Source organism: Hevea brasiliensis, chromosome 7, assembly GCF_030052815.1.
Source record: "Hevea brasiliensis isolate MT/VB/25A 57/8 chromosome 7, ASM3005281v1, whole genome shotgun sequence".
In the NCBI taxonomy this organism is placed as follows: Eukaryota; Viridiplantae; Streptophyta; class Magnoliopsida; order Malpighiales; family Euphorbiaceae; genus Hevea; species Hevea brasiliensis.
The window spans coordinates 96,104,076-96,120,547 of NC_079499.1; positions in this window are offsets into that span (position 1 = coordinate 96,104,076).

Below are 16,472 nucleotides of genomic sequence, written 5' to 3' on the forward strand. Positions count from 1 at the left end.
AATCAACTGCATGAAAAATAGTTTTAAAAATAGAGTTAATACAAATTACAACTGATAGATAGTCTATCAGCTGCAATTTGAATAGGCTTATCAAACACATTAGCTCATCTGTTTAGATATGTATCAACTATTAGTTAAATCAAAAAGTTAATTCAAACACCCACTTAGACTTTACTTGACTATTTGTGGTGGCTTTTGTAAACAAATTCCACCATTTTTGGTAAGAGAGCCTTGGAGATGTTTTTATTAAATGTAATAATAGAGGGTTTAATGTGAAATTAACTATTCTTGATTTGTGTCTAATCTAATATTAAGAAACTGAGAGATCATATAACATCTTTGAAGGTAAAATATTTGTGCTCACCCAACTTGAAGGTTGAAAATAAAATACCATAACTAGTGGCTTCCTATAGCAAGTGAGCTCCAAAAATTGAGGCAATTCTCTCTAAAATGGGCTCAAGGCATCAGGACAAGATTATCGACAAATGGGCCTAGTGCCCAAAACTCAACCCAATTCATTATTACCAACTTTTAAATCTGGTCTTCATTTGTATTTCCTGAATCCTCTGAATTGTTTGTTAATTTGAAAGCTGATTACTGTTGGGCCTGCACTACTACGCAACAATTCTGTAGGAAAGTGGACCTATTATTTGAAGATTACAACAATGATTCATTCTATCTTCTATGATTACAAAAGCTAAAGCTAAGCTAAACACGTGAAGAGAAAAGGACAAGCTGATTCAGATAACTAACCGTTACCAACAAATCGATATGACCGATAACTGACTATGCTGACTCATCTTTGCAGCCAATGAACACGTAATGAATTAGATAAGCGACGCCGCTCTATACTCACCACTTAATAATTTTTATTAGGAAATTATAAGATTTTTAATTTTTTTCAAATAATAATGAAATATGATGGAGAATCTGAAATTGAAATCGCCAAATCGGCAATTGACCAATCACGTACGGGCTATGGGGTATAGGTCCCACAAAGATAAGGGAGGTTCATGCACAAGGCGATTCCCTCGCTGAGTAAGCCATGACTAGGATGGAGGTGACATGTTCACGTGGAGAAATAATACGATAATTCCGGTGTACCATATCACTACATTAAATTAATAATAATATGACATATTATATATATTATTTATTAAAAAATTATTTTATTTCGATAATAAATATTTGATTCACATTTTTATAATTGAAGTGTTGTTACCTGTTTGATCCGATGTATCACATCATGCCTATTAAACGATAATTTTCCGTTCACGTGGGATCCAACATTCTCTAACGCAGGGAAGGGTGAAATTGCAAGAGAGAGAGGGAGAGAGAGAGAGCAGGAAAAGCAAAGTGAAAGAAAGTTGTAAACAAACAAGAATAGGCAGCATTCGGAATCTCTAAGATACCAACGTTATCATCCTCCACATTAAGCTACCCAATTGTCTCAACTTGCTTTGCCACTTGCTTTCATATTCCTATATTACATATAAAGATATTTTTTTATGTAGACCTAATTTACTATATATTCAAAATATATAATAAAATTAATCAATTAAATATATGAATTATATATATATATACACTTAACCAATATTAATATCCATTTTCGTATAATTTTCAGTTTAAATTACTAGTTTTGATTTAAAATTTATGAGAATTGGATTTTTTTTTAATTTTAGTTTTAATTTAATTTTGGTTTGATTTTAAAATTTGATTAAATTCTAACAGTTGAAATATTTTAAATTTTTCTATTTAAAAACCATTTTCACTACTTCAACGCTATGGCTAATTTTCCTAGACTATTCAAATATTTCCCTTTTCTTTTCTTATTTTGTTTTATGGAATTCTTTCTTAATTATTTAAAATTTAAGTAAAGAAAAATCCTTTGTTTTGCCACTTTTTACATTTTGAATATGTGAGCTGCAAATATTTTAATTTTAGTTTTTTTTTTTCTTAAATCTCTTCTACTTTAAGAAAAAAGGAAGAAAAAAAAATACTCTTTTACTTTCAAGGAATGAGAGGTTATGAGGGTGTTTGGTTTAACTTATAAGTTGGCCAAATCTACGTATAAGTAAAAAATTAAAAATAGATTAGTATTTGATTTGGCTTATAAATTAAAAAATTACTTAAAATAAATCATAATTGAGGTACTTCTTACTTATTATTTATTTATTTATTTTAAAACTATGTTTGGACCAAGTAAAAAAATTATATTATCCTAATAATTTTTTAAAAATATTAATATTATCCTCATTTTAATAACTACAATATTTAATAATATATCTTTTTTTATCATTTTGATAAATTAAGTTATTTTTAAAGATTTTTTAGCCAAATAATTAAATTATTTAAAAGATAATTTTAAATAATTTTACCAAATAATTAATTACTTATTTTAAATTAATTTATAAGTTTAAAATATATTTTAAATCAAAAGCTAAAAGTAAGTAGTTAAGCTAAACACTTATTAGACCATTCAAGCCTTCATCTAATCTATATTGTTTTTTGTTTTTCATTTGTTATATAAAATTAATAATAAATAAATTTATTTAATGAATTTTAATAAATGTAACATTGTAATTATTAGAAAAATAGATAAAAAAAATAAGAAATAATATCTTATAATAAAATTTATTATTAATGTTTTAATGATTTTAATTGGAAAAAGAAAAGCCTGCTGCTGTACCAAGTAGTTTGAAATTTATGATGGTAGACTAAGGGACTGTGTTGATATTGCTGGTCAGAAAATTATTTTTTTAAATATATTAAGTAGAGAATATTAAAAAATAATTTAAAATTAATTTAATAATAAAAACTCTAAAATAACAAAACAGATTTTCTCAAATTATTTTTTTAATAGCATCTAAAATAATATTTTTATTCAGGAAAGCAATTTTAATTCTCTAAACACAATGTCAAATAGGCACTAAACTTAATGAAGGCCAATCTTAGCGGCGGTGGTGAAATCCGACGTCTCTCTCTCTCTCTCTCTCTCTCTCTCTCTCTCTCTCTCTCTCTCTCTCTCTCTCTCTCTCTCTCTCTCGTTTATCTTTTAATTAAGAATAATTAAGTGCAGGCCAACAAATTCCCTCATTGCTCCTTCCAAGGGTGGTTTTTATTTTTATTGGGACTTCATATTCTCCTCCCATTTCATGGAATCCTATCCTGTGGGAAAATTATCATTTTCTATAATTTTTTTTATTATTTCAATTATTTGCTCAATGCTATTATTTATTGATAGTAAATTAGTACTATGTAATTTTAAAATTACATTGTGCCTTATTGATTACTTTAATAAGACTAAATAAAAATAGTGTTACACTTTTTTTTATTTATTCGTTTAAAAAAAAAAAGCACTAATTTTATGAGAGATCTAATACTTAAAATTTTTCAATGGAAATTTAGAAATGTTAAAACCATTTTTAGAAAATTAAATGCACAATAGATTTATGCTAATTTTTTGTGTTTTCATGACTTCATTTGTTGATCGAATTAATAATTAATTTTCATTTGTGAGAAATTATATAATTTTATTTTTTGGTATAATTTATTAACTCTGTTCACAATCTTAGAGACTATTCCAATATCACTGAAGTAAAATTTATTAGTTTTTTTTAAGAAAATAAAATATAAAACTTTCATTGAATGAAGACAAAATACAAAAATCTGAAGTATAAACCATTTATCCAAAATATAATGGTAATTATTTTGATTTAAAGGAAGTGATCACGTTGATAGAGCATTTAAGTTAGTCATTTGACGAGAATAATGCTATACTCGGTGGTAATCGATCACTATTAACTCTATGATTTTTCTTTCTGAATCTGATCTAGAAACATCAAACTTTGATATACTTATGAAGAAAAAAATTATATTTTTTTATCGTTGTACTTCTACTCAAATAACAAAGCAAATTGCCTAATAATTTCTTGATAAGAAGAAAAAAAAATCTCCAAATAGAAGAAATAACAAATCCTCATAAATGAGGAAATTTTAAATCCTCACAGAAGAACTGAGAATAAACACAAATTTACTAAAAATAAATATAAATCTGTTTCAAAATAATACAAATCTAAGAATTATTAAGAAAAAAAATAAAAAGAGGAATAACTACTAGTAAAAATACTCACCAAGATCACATTAAAAAGCTTTAAGCAAAAGAAAGAGAAAGAGGAGGAAGGTATTTGTTCGGTAACTATTAGTATAATTTTAAAACAGGTTAAAATGGAGTTTTGCATTACTTTGTGATTAAACGACAAAGTGATCAAGATTATAATTTAGTATTACACTCTAAGTAACCCAATACTGTTGGGTAAATAAATAAATAAATTCAAAATATAAAAAAAAATAAAAAAGAATTGATGGCGCCTTTACGTGAAATTGGCTGAACGATTCGGAGATGGATGGCGTCATAGTTAATTAATGGGTGCTTTAAAAGCTGACAACAACGAGTGGGTGGCGACCAGTGACCAGCGAGGGACCAAAAATTTTCCAAGTGGTTGAGAAGGTTCCGTCGGGTCCACACCCAAATGGGCCAGACACAGAATTGCAGAAAAATGAAAGGCACGTATAGGACCAAAAGCCATTTTCTTTCTTCGCTTCTGATCTCTATAGCTTGTTTTGTTAAATATGGAAGGCCCCCAATCACATAAATTTTAAGCAGAGTGTTGAACATCCAGGCAGCAGATCACAATAGCTAACCCCACCTAAGCACCTGTACAAGTTAAAATGTTGATGTAACGGTCTCAGAAAATGGTGTTATTGGTTTGGGTATTATATATGGTGTGAAATCAAGTGATGAAGCTTATTGTAGCAAAATCTTTGCTTTTAGATTGTGATTCTATATTATATGACTGAGTTTATTGCTATCTAAGGTTTGAAGATGTTTTTAATAGTAAGTTTTATCGATTTGATGATAAAGAGTGATAGTTCGGTGCCCATTAATGCGGTCCTATTGTTAATATTTATCCCGATTTGCAAGTAGAAGATGTTAAGAATTGGAAATGAAAAAGGAGTCGGGGATTCTGAGGGAGAAGAGAGACTGAGAGCAGGAAAAAAAAAATCCCTGCTTGAGTTTACTATTAATGTATTCATACTTGCTCTTGTTCGGTAATATAAGTTATTTTAGTAGTTGTCAGTTATTTTATTAGTGGTTAGTTATTAGATATTAAAAATTAGTAGTTAGTTATTTACACATTGATTTAAAATAAAAAATGTTCGAGAAAAATAACTATGGAATTAACAATTAAATGTAAAAATAAAGGTGTCATCTTATTTACTCTAATTAAAATGCTCTCTTAATCTTTAGGAGGAGTAACTTTTTATAAACAATTCTCTTTGTAACAACTTGATTTTTTAATATATATAAAATATTTTTAATTAGACTATTAATTTATTGCTATTATATTCATGGTGTTAAATTAGTATTTTCATAATAACAATTTTTTTATGAATATTGTTTTACATATATTATTATTACTATTATTACCAAAGTTTTAATTAATTTAAATATAATAAAAGAATTTTAGACGAATTTTCAAAATAGCAAACAAACCTCTCCCCCCAAAAATCTCTCTCTTCTTCCCGCATCTCTCCCTCTCTCTATCTCTATTCACTATCCCTTAGGCCAAACCTATGGCTGGCAACGACCAGCGAAGCTTTAGTGACCATTAGCAGACCTGGCGCAGGCTCATCGAGCAGTTAACAACAGCAGCCGACGTGTTTTTCTAGCGAAACGCGCAACAGGGGAGGCGAACGATTTTTCTCCTTTTTGGTGATTTCGATGTTAGATTGGAGCCAAACCATCGGCGTTCAACTCCTCTTCCTCTTGGCTATCAGATCCAACCAACTCAGCTCCCTATTGTCGTCGGAATCCGACGAATCGAGGAGAGAGAAACAAAAACTTCTGGTGCCTATTCTGGCCAATCCGACCGTTAGATCAGTAATCTGAGGCCACCATTGGACTCAGCGCGATGAAACCTTCAAGATGGGACTGATTCTGCTATGATCAGACACCATTTGAAAAAGGCGATCATCAAACATCCAGATTACTTAGTGAAATTTTTGAGTTTTTCGATGCCCATAAATTAAATATAATTATATGATAATTATTAATAATTTATAAGCTTCTTTTGGGTGCGATCGGATCGATAATGGCTCACCGGACTCGGAGTCAAGTTTTCAGCTCGGTCTAGGTGTCCTGCGGGCTGTCCCAAAAAGGGGCCATGTTTACAGTCGTTTCTAGCATTTTCTGACATCTCGGATGCGTTTCAGATAGCAGAATTTATAAAGATAATTCCTAACTCAAGCTATGTGATTTTTACCTAGGATTAAGTTGGCTAATTAATCTATAAAATATTCTTAGTTTAGTAAAATTAAGTAAAATGACTCTAATTAATATAAGGATGATGTAGAGGACCTCTAGGAATATGTTTATAATTTTTTTTCGAAGTGTTGGAAATAATTATTTAGACTGTAGAGGAGTTAGGGACCTGAGCTGGAGTTTAGCTGATTGAACTTAGATTAGGCTTCTTGTTGGCCCCAGATGGGCGTTATACTTGTTATTGTGGGTCTGAGACCCTGTGTGTTGCATTTTATTGCAGGGGTGATTAGGTCCAGTTATAGGTGAGACTCTATCAAAATTTCGGTAAGACCTTAGAAATTATTTTTGCTTGTTTAATTAAATTAATTAGTTAATTCTATTAGTACATTGATAGAGGTTAGTACATCTGTATAGGTGATCAGTGTCAGTTAGCCTTTTTTCTCTCTAGCCGAACCATCTGTAATCGGGTTGACCAGTCTGTGAGTTGGATATTGATTATTTTTGTAATTTCAATATTAATTATATATCTGGTATATTCGTGCATTTTATAAATATTTAATTATGTACATAAATAGTTAATATATTATAGGCATTTTGATTGTTGCATATTTAATTATTATTATTTGCTTCTGATTACTGCCCTGAGGATAATTTGGAGCTTAGTGTGTTATTTATATGTGGCATATATGGATATGGATTGAATGGGTAGTCGCAGCTTCAGCTAGTCTCACTGGAACCCTATAACACCTTCACTTTAACTAGTCCGTGCATTCGACTGTTCCAATGATTAATATCGGTCCGGACAGTCGAAATGTCTGAAACTATATGAAAACTAGAGTGAAGAGTCATAAATAACCCAAATAATGGTAAGAAAAAATTTTAGAAATGAAATACAATAAAGTTAAATGAGCCGGTGCCCCAGCGATGGGTGACCCAACAGGAAGTTGCTGTAAAAACAACTAGTAGCCCTAGACCCGAGGGAAACCCTGTGAAATAATTTCTGGGATGCTAGAGAAGAGTTACGACACCCTAGGTAGCATTAGAATGCCAAGAAAAGGTTAAGAGAATTTTTAAGATCGGTACAAACAATTTTTGCTCCTTAAGCCAAACGGATGGCATTTTGATCATTTTACCTTCAAAGAAGATTTTTGACCAACTTGTCCATTTATTTAAGTAAATTATATGACATAAAATATGAATAAAAATTTATGAAAATTAAATTAAAAATGAGTAGAAAATAAAGAAAAAGAAAAGAAAGAAAAACAAAATTTAAATTCAATAATGACATAATGATGATGCAATTAAAAAGTGCTTGGCCAATCAAAATCAGACAAGCTTACTTATAAGAGATAAATGAGTTAAAAATGAGAAAAAACCATCTTCTTCTCCAGCAATAATCTGCCGTCCCAACACCTCCTCTCCATTTCTTTTATTTTTCCTTCTTTCCACCATTAAAGCACCATCACCAAGCTTCCAAATACCTACCTTTCTTCACCAAAATTGTTGGCAGCCTTGATAAACCTCCATAGCTAGCCATTAAACCCAAGGAAAGTGGGAAGAAAGGGAAGGAAAATTGAGGATTAACCAAGAGAAAATTCTGCTCACACAAGGTTAGTGCATAAAACAAGTTCTCTTCCTTCTTTAATCTTTGTAAGCATGCTAAATCAAGTAGAAATTGCATGAAATCAAAAGAAAACCATGAGTAAATGGAATCTCTAAATATTGGTAGCCATGAGAAAGTTTGAGAATTGTTGGTTTTTACTGAAATTCAGTGGTTATTATTGATGACTATAAATGATGGATAAAGTGATTGGTATGAGTTTGGTGTGTGTATGCCATGAATTAGAATTTTGGAGTTAGGGTTTGGGGCAAAAATTTAGGTTTTACTCATGTGTTAATGAATGAAAGTCCTAATGGTCAATTAGTGACCATTTGGCTGTGTTTGATGAGGAATTGAAGTGAACTGTGGCTTTGGATTTGAGGTTGGGTATGCTGCCTCGTAGGACCTGAAGGGCTGGATGTGAGTCCAGCAAGTTTGGGTAGCTGTAACTTGAGTGGTGTAAGTTCAATTGGTGCAAGGCCAATTGGACATAAACCTAGACACATAATGCCATAACTTTGATGAAGAAACCTTGCCCAGAAAACAAACTTAGAATACCCTAAAAATTGATCAAATCTGGATAACCAATTCTGGACCTAGTAAAGTAACCAAATGAACATTGTCTGTTCATTTGGCCATAACTCAGTGTAGAAACATCCACCTAACCTGAATTATATATCAATGGAAAGCTTAGACAATTTAGGATAACTTTCATGAAGACCATAACTCTAAATTATGACTAGAACTAAATGAAATTGTCCATCAAATTCAGGACACCAAAACTGCCAGAATTGATTCTGTCCAGAAATTCTGGAAAAATTACAATCCGGCCAGTTATGGTAATTTGGACATAACTTGAGCTAGAAAAATCTAAATAGAGTTATTCAAAAAGGGAATTAAAAAAGACATATAAAGGAACAACTTTGATGAAGAAAAGCTTTCCAAATTCTCACTGTAGAATTGTCTAATGGAACAGTAAACTCTAGCACCCAAAACTGAAATTTTTTATTTATTTCCTATTGGTTTGAAGTATTGATTGGCAACCAATGCCAACACTTTTATGAACCAAAATGTGCTAATTTCATGTTGTTAGAACCCATATAACTATTATGTATGAGAAAGTCAACATTTTGAATAAATAGTAGGTGAATAGTAACCCCAAAGATATAAGAAATAATATTAGAAATTTATACTTCTGCTAGTAATAAAAATTAAAACATTATAAATTATAATTGGAACATATAATGAAATAATGATACTTATGAACCCTTAATGGTATTTATGTGCCTATGTATTGCCTAGACACGTGTGTCAGATTGGATAGATTGGCATGCTAATAGGGTATTGTTATAGCAGTACTGCGTAAGAATTTATGCCTATATTTATGGCTTTATGCCCGCACTCATGGCTTTTATGTCCGATTATATGTTATCATGGCTTTTAGCTATACTGATATGTTATCATGGCTTTTTAGCCATTCTGACTGTATACGTGGTTGAAGTTCCGCATTTCACGTCCCAAGGTATGACGGCCCGAGGCACCGCGGTGTCCAATGCCAACGACCCGTTATCCAGTTTAGTCAGTCTTTCATAGGTTACTTGGGCAGTAAAATTTATTGAAATGAGTTAAGAATAATAGCAACTGAAAATATTAGCAATTAAATAAAAGAGTAAGAATATTTAAAATAAATTAGATTAGTTATTTAGTAGAAAGAATTGAAATGAATTGGAACTGTAACAACAAAAAAAAAATGATGAGATTTGACTTTGGCGTGTGACAGTGGAATTCCACTATCATTGCCAAAGTTTTTATTAAAAAAAAAAAAAAAATTTTCCAAAAACGGGAGGAGGAACCCCCCCCCCCCCCCCCATTCTCTCTTTTCTTCCTCTCCTTCCCTCTCTTCTTCTTTCTTTTTCCGGTGACCGACCGGCGACCTCCCGAGCAGCTCCCCACCTGGCCGGCGACGGCAAGAGCCACCAGAAACGGCGGCAAGAGAGGGAGAAGAGAGAGAAAATGCGCCAAGACAAGGCGCAGCCTTTTCCAAATACGATTCCGGCTTCATCCAACGTCCGATCGAGGCGATTCAGGTGGCGTTGGAAAGCTTGTTCCGAGACCTTTCTTTTGATACCAATTTTGCAACAAATGGAGGTCGGATGAGTGAGATATGGAGGAGAGAAGTTTCGGGTTTTTCAAGCTTTTTCGTCAGATCTACGATGATCCGACCGTTGGATCGATGATCCGAGACCACCTATGGACTGAGGAAGAGGAGAGAAACATGGTGGTATGATCAGATCCGGCAAATGTCGCCGGCGACCCGCGGCCGGCCACCATGCGCGGTGGTTCCAGCGGTGGCTCCGGTGGACTATGGAGATGATTCAACTTCCAGAGGCTTCCTCATAAATTTTTGGAATTTTTGAGACACAGATAAACTTCGGGTAAGACAATTTCTATTATTTCTCTGTTTGTGGAGCATAAATACAGTGTTTCTTAAGTAGGAAAAATTCGAGAAAAATTCTAAGAAAAATATATGATGAAAGTAAAATTATTTGGAGATATTCTATGGTGTTTGTTGAATTTTTGAGTGATTATAGAATATTTTTGAAAAATATAGATAGATTTTAGTTAGATTTTTAGCATATGGGCATATAAGATTATTTGAAATTAAGATAATTAAATTTTATATAATTGGTTGAAGCTTGAGGATGGAGGTTTAAATATGTGAATATTTAATTGGGTTGAATTAAGAATATGTTAGATGTTAGAAACTTATGGAATTGAGTAAAATTCTTGAATAAAATATTCATGGGTGATTAGAAAATTACAATTCATTTTGCAATAGCCTTATAATATTATTAAGGACCGTGGGACAAAATTTTAGAATTTTTAGAGCTTGTTTGAGTGGATTTTTGAAAAATGTCAATTATAGGGACTAAAACGTAATTTTTAAGATTTTGAGTATTGTCTGATTTGGAGGGCCCAGGAGGGGCCATGTGATATTGATGAGATGTGATTTTGGAAATTGAGAATTTAGAAGTGTTATTTGAGCCTTTTTACAGGTTAGGTAGGTTCCAGGTATAGGGGAGACTCTGCCGGATTTTCGGTACGACTTAGGACGTACTTGGTCTTTTCTTGATTTGTATTGAGTCATTTGTATTAAATAATTGTAATGTAATTGTCAGGTGAGCCGAGACAGCCTTCTTCCTCCGCCCAGCCGCCCTAGTGACCGTTGTCAAGTCTGTGAGTAAAATATTAATTTTAATTGTAATTTCGATATTATTATATGTTCAAGCATGCCCATACATCACTTATATGTATATATCTATGTAGTTAAACTTTAGGCACGATTTATATTGCATTCATAACTGTTAAAGTGCCATGGATGTTGTGGTAATTTGGAGCAGTGTGCGTGCGTTAGCGTGCGTGTGATGTGGTGTGGACTATGGATAGAACGGGTAGACACGGCTTGAGATCTTCGCTGGGACCCGGTCCTTCGGGGTAGACACGGCTTGAGTTCTTCGCTGGGACCCCGATTTGGTTATTATTGATATTTTAATTTTATTAAATTTTAATAAATTATTTGAGATTTTTCGGATTTTAAAAATCGGGTTCGATTTTTCAAAAATATAAACTTTGATGATTTTTAAAAATTTATTTAAAGACCACGTGGCAAAACTAAAAATATATTTGGAGTCTACGAATTTTTCTGAGTTTTCTGAAATTTTTTCGAAATTTTTGGACCTCATTTTCGGTCCCGAGGTAGAGTAAAAATTCAAAATTTTATATTCCGAATTGAACCGGACCGGATCGGACCGGCTCCCTCTCCTTCTTCTTTTTCTCCCGCGCGCGTCTCCTCCTCCTTCTCTCTTTCTCCTATTTTCTCTCTCCTCCCGCCATAGCCAGCCGGCCAGCCAGCTCACCGACGTGCCGCCCCACCCCTTCCCCACGGCTGGCCGCCACCCCAAACCGCCGAAAAACGCACTTGAACGCCCCTCCCTTGTGCGTGCGACTGTTCGTCTTCCTGGCCAAAATCCGGCCGATCCGGCCGCCAATCGGACCGAGTCTTGTGTCTAAACTCATCTACTCGTCGAGAGCTTTCCATAGACACCAAGAACACCGAAATCCATCGAGCGGTTTGTCCAATTTTTGCCCGGGAAGTTTTAGCCCATTTTGACTTTCGGGCTAGATTTCTCGCAAACCGTGAACCCCACGAGAAAACCGAGAGTACCAGAGCGCTCCATTCGTCGAGAGCTTCGCGGGGATATAAATTTCAAAATTTTCCGACACCATTTTACGGTGGGTCCCACAGAACTTCGCAATGTTTTCCGAGCATTAAATGAGCTTAGAAAATTCTGAAAAATTTATGTACTAACCCCCATGTTGTGGGCTTCGTGTAGGTATCCTCACTTCGTGGAAATTCGACAGTTGTTCAGGTCTGTGAATTTCCGGCCAGACAAACCCGTTACCGGAAAAGTCTCCGAATTGGACCGAGGTTTTGGCTATCCCCCCATTGTCAGACGTCCCGAGCGCGTCCCGGAGTCGGAATCGGCAAAGGTAAACCCGAAACTTGCTTTTTCATAATTTTCTAGTGCTTAAATAGGATTAAAAATCTATAAAATATTCGTGGTAGCTCAGAAAATTATGATTCTTTTTGCAATAGCCTAGTAATATTGCTAACGACTGCGGGACAAAGTACAGTTTTTGCAAAAATGATCAATTATAAGGACTAAATTGAAATTTTACATATTGTGATGGATGACTGATTTGATGGGCCCAGGAGGGGCTGTGTGATGTGATTGAGTTGTGGATATATGGATTGTGAATATAGAAGTGTTTTTTGAGCCATTTTGCAGGTTGGGTAGGTCCTAGGTATAGGGGAGACTCTGTCGGATTTTCGGCACGGCTTAGGACGTATTTGGTCCTTTCATGATTTGTATTGAGTCAATTGTATTAAATAATTGTAATGTAATTGTCAGATGAGCACAGATGACCTTCTTCCTTCGCCACCGCCACAAAGGACCGTTGTCAAGTCTGTGAGTAAAATATTAATTTTAATTGTAATTTCGATATTATTATATGTTTAAGCATGCCCATGCATCACTTATATGTATATATCTATGTAGATAAATCCTAGGCAAGATTTCTGTTGCATTCATAACTGTGAAAGTGCCATGTATGTTATTGTGGTAAATTGGAGCAGTGTGCGTGCGTTGGCGTGCGTGTGATGTGGTGTGGACTATGGATAGGACGGGTAGTCACGGCTTGAGTTCTTCGCTGGGACCCGATCCTTCGGGGGTAGTCACGGCTTGAGTTCTTCGCTGGGACCCCGATTTGCTTTATTAAGCGAAAGTCCGACTTGAGTTCTTCACTGCACTGTGTTGGATTTAAGAGAGTCAGATAGGGATCAGCTCCCATATATTATGATTGATATTATTGGGTGTGTGAGTGCTCCAAATTACCTTTTTGATGTTATGATATGAAATTATTGCTGGTGTTGCATTTCACTCTACAGGGTGCATTAGTTTTAGATAGTTATAGAGATTATGGTTTAAATTGATATTTTACTCTCTGAGTCGAACGCTCACTCCTGTTCAATATTTTTTTCAGGCTACATGAGGATTTTATTGTGGTTAACCTGTTTTTCTCCTTCGCAGGTTGTTTATCAATATTTGTGTAATTTTATTTACTCCTAGAATTTCCACATGTGTTAGAAATATTTAATTGATTCGGTTCTGTAATATAAATTGTTATATGGACCTGTAAAATTGTTATATGGACCTGTAAAATTATTATATGCATGTTTGATAGACTGGATGAGGGAGCTGAGGTCCCATTTATTTTATGCTGATATGAGTATGTGGAGGGTGAGTTGAGCTCCCCAATTGATGATATATTTTGTTTACAGGTCGGGTGAGTGAAAAACTCCCCGTTAAAAGGTCCACTTTATAGCCGGACTCTGTCCGGTTGGTTTCTTGAAATTGGGCCCAAATGGGCCTTAGAGTTGGGCTAATGAATAGTTAGGCTTACTACGGGCCTTGGGGGCTTTAGGCTGGCCCAGGTCCTAATGCCGGTCCGGCCCATAGGTCGGGTCGTGACAAATAGTTTTTATTATTTTTTAAATTAATAGATATCCGATGTGACATTGGTTTATAAGTATATTATATTAATTAATGATATTAAATAGTTTGTACAAGCTGTGTATCAAAGTTGGGCTAGACTTCCTTAATAGTAGATTTCTGACAGATATTAGGTTGGGTTGGCTCAAATAAATATATAATATTTTATTTTTTTTATTTTTGTTCCCATGTTGGGCCTTAATTTTGGTCCTAGTTATAGGTTTGGGAATAGTGAGGGGTTGTATACTGACTTAGGTCCTAGTGTCGGTTCGACCAGTGGGATCAGGTCATGACACTCTCAATCTCTAAGTATTAATATAAATATTATACCACAAAATATAATATAAATAAGAGAGATAGCGTTTTGACTCTAATCAAAATACTAAACGCTACCTTAAAATATATTGTTGAATAATGCTAAAATGCTATTTTAAAAATTGTTGTCAACTAGTGCCTAGGTGTGATGTCCAATATTGAAAGGAGTTTGATTAATTTCAAGCTCATAATATTGATCATCAAGTTTTTCTCTCTCAAGTCCAACTTTTTGGAAGGAGATAGAGTAAAATAACGTTTTATAAAATAAAATTTTTCATACTTTTCAAACTTTTCTATTTTTTTAGTATTTGGGAGGATGAGAATGTTTTTTTATGATATTTGAAAGTTTTAAAGAGAAAACTTTATTAACCCACCAATTTGATGAATTAGAAAATGTAGGTTTTCAAAAATCTCTAAAAACCATACATTAAAAAATTTTCTATTCTCCCAAATATAAGTCAATGATTTTTAAACCTTACAAAAAAACCTTCCATTACTTTAAAAAATTTCCTCCCAAACAAAGGCTAAGAAGGTCAGCATTTTAATACACATGTCTATCCTGTCTTAATTATCTTTAAACATATCTTAATGGAGTCAAAATAAGAGATGGTGTATTTATTAATTTAAAAATAATAATTAAAATTTAAGAAATAATTTTTTTTTATTAAAACAAGTAGTTTCTATAACTTGTTTATTATATACTTGTTGTATAAAATATATTTACTCAATTTAAAATAAAAAGATAATTTATAATTTAATCCCTAAATTTAGTGATACATATAACTTAATTCATATATATTTTCAAAATTAAATAAGTCAGTCTCTCACCTTCATCTATTAACAAAATAGTCTTTGCCATTATTTTACTATTAATTCAAGTTTCAATTGAAACAATGAAATCTTTTATATTTTGATAAAACTAGTTTTTTAGTCACTCATTTTTCAAATTTTATATTTAAATAGTTAATATTCTTTAAGTAAATAGATAACTATTTTAATATAGAAATATATTAACTGTTTAAATATAAAAAATTAAAAATGAGAAATTAATTTATTTGATTTTAAAATTATAAAGAGTAAATTATTAATTTTATTGCGATATCAATGACTTAGTTTATTCAATTGAAATAAGAATTATTGGTAAATTAATATTATTGATTATTTTATTATCGATTTAAAAAAGCGAATAACTAATTTATTTAATTAAAATTAAATTATATATTTTATTAAATATGAAATACTAATTAAAATTATTCAAAACAAAATCCCACAATTATTTAGCTGTATGGTACAACTATAAATTAAAAAAAAAAAAAAAAAAAAAAAAAAAAAAGAAATTGAAATTGAATTGATGATGCGGATCCCACCACTCCCAAGATAGGAGGGGGAGATGATGGCCCTCAAGTGGGAGGGACGAAAAAAAAATTGGAGAAAAGAAGATGTGTAGACCCAAGAGAAAGCAAGCACAGCCAAAATCAACGCTGACTGCTTGCTTCCCCAACCCCATTGGCCAAGAAAGAGACGTAAAAACGCCAACTTTTGTAATTGTAGGCCTCCACCCTCTTTAATAAATCCAATTTCAATTCACTTCACGTCTCCTTGAGTCTTCCAAAAGCCGAGAGCCTCTCTTTCTCCCAAAGGAAAGCTAAGCTCTTTACCCATCCAACTCTCTTATTCTCTATTATGGATAAGCCGCGGAGAATGGTGCTTTATCATGACGTCAATTACCTACATTTTGCTTAATTATTTTGTCTGCTCCAATAAAATGGGTGATTAATTACTCATTACTAATTGCCTACCTAGTGGATAGGTCAAGCCTTTGGACCTAATACTTCCTTTGCTTGCTTATCTTGGTGTTTTTTTATGCAATTTTCATTTTTTTATATTGTTTTCACACTTAAGCACATTGAAATGTGGATATTAATATTAAAATTGTACGTAAAATTATGAAATTTTAAATTAAAATAATAAAAAAAAGTGTGAATTTTTTCACTTTTTCAAGAATTGAAAACATAAATTTTCTGTCAAAATGGATAAGGTTTAGATTAAGGCTTGTTAAATAATATTAATTATTTTAATAATTATTTATTATTTTAATAATTATCCATGTTTTAAT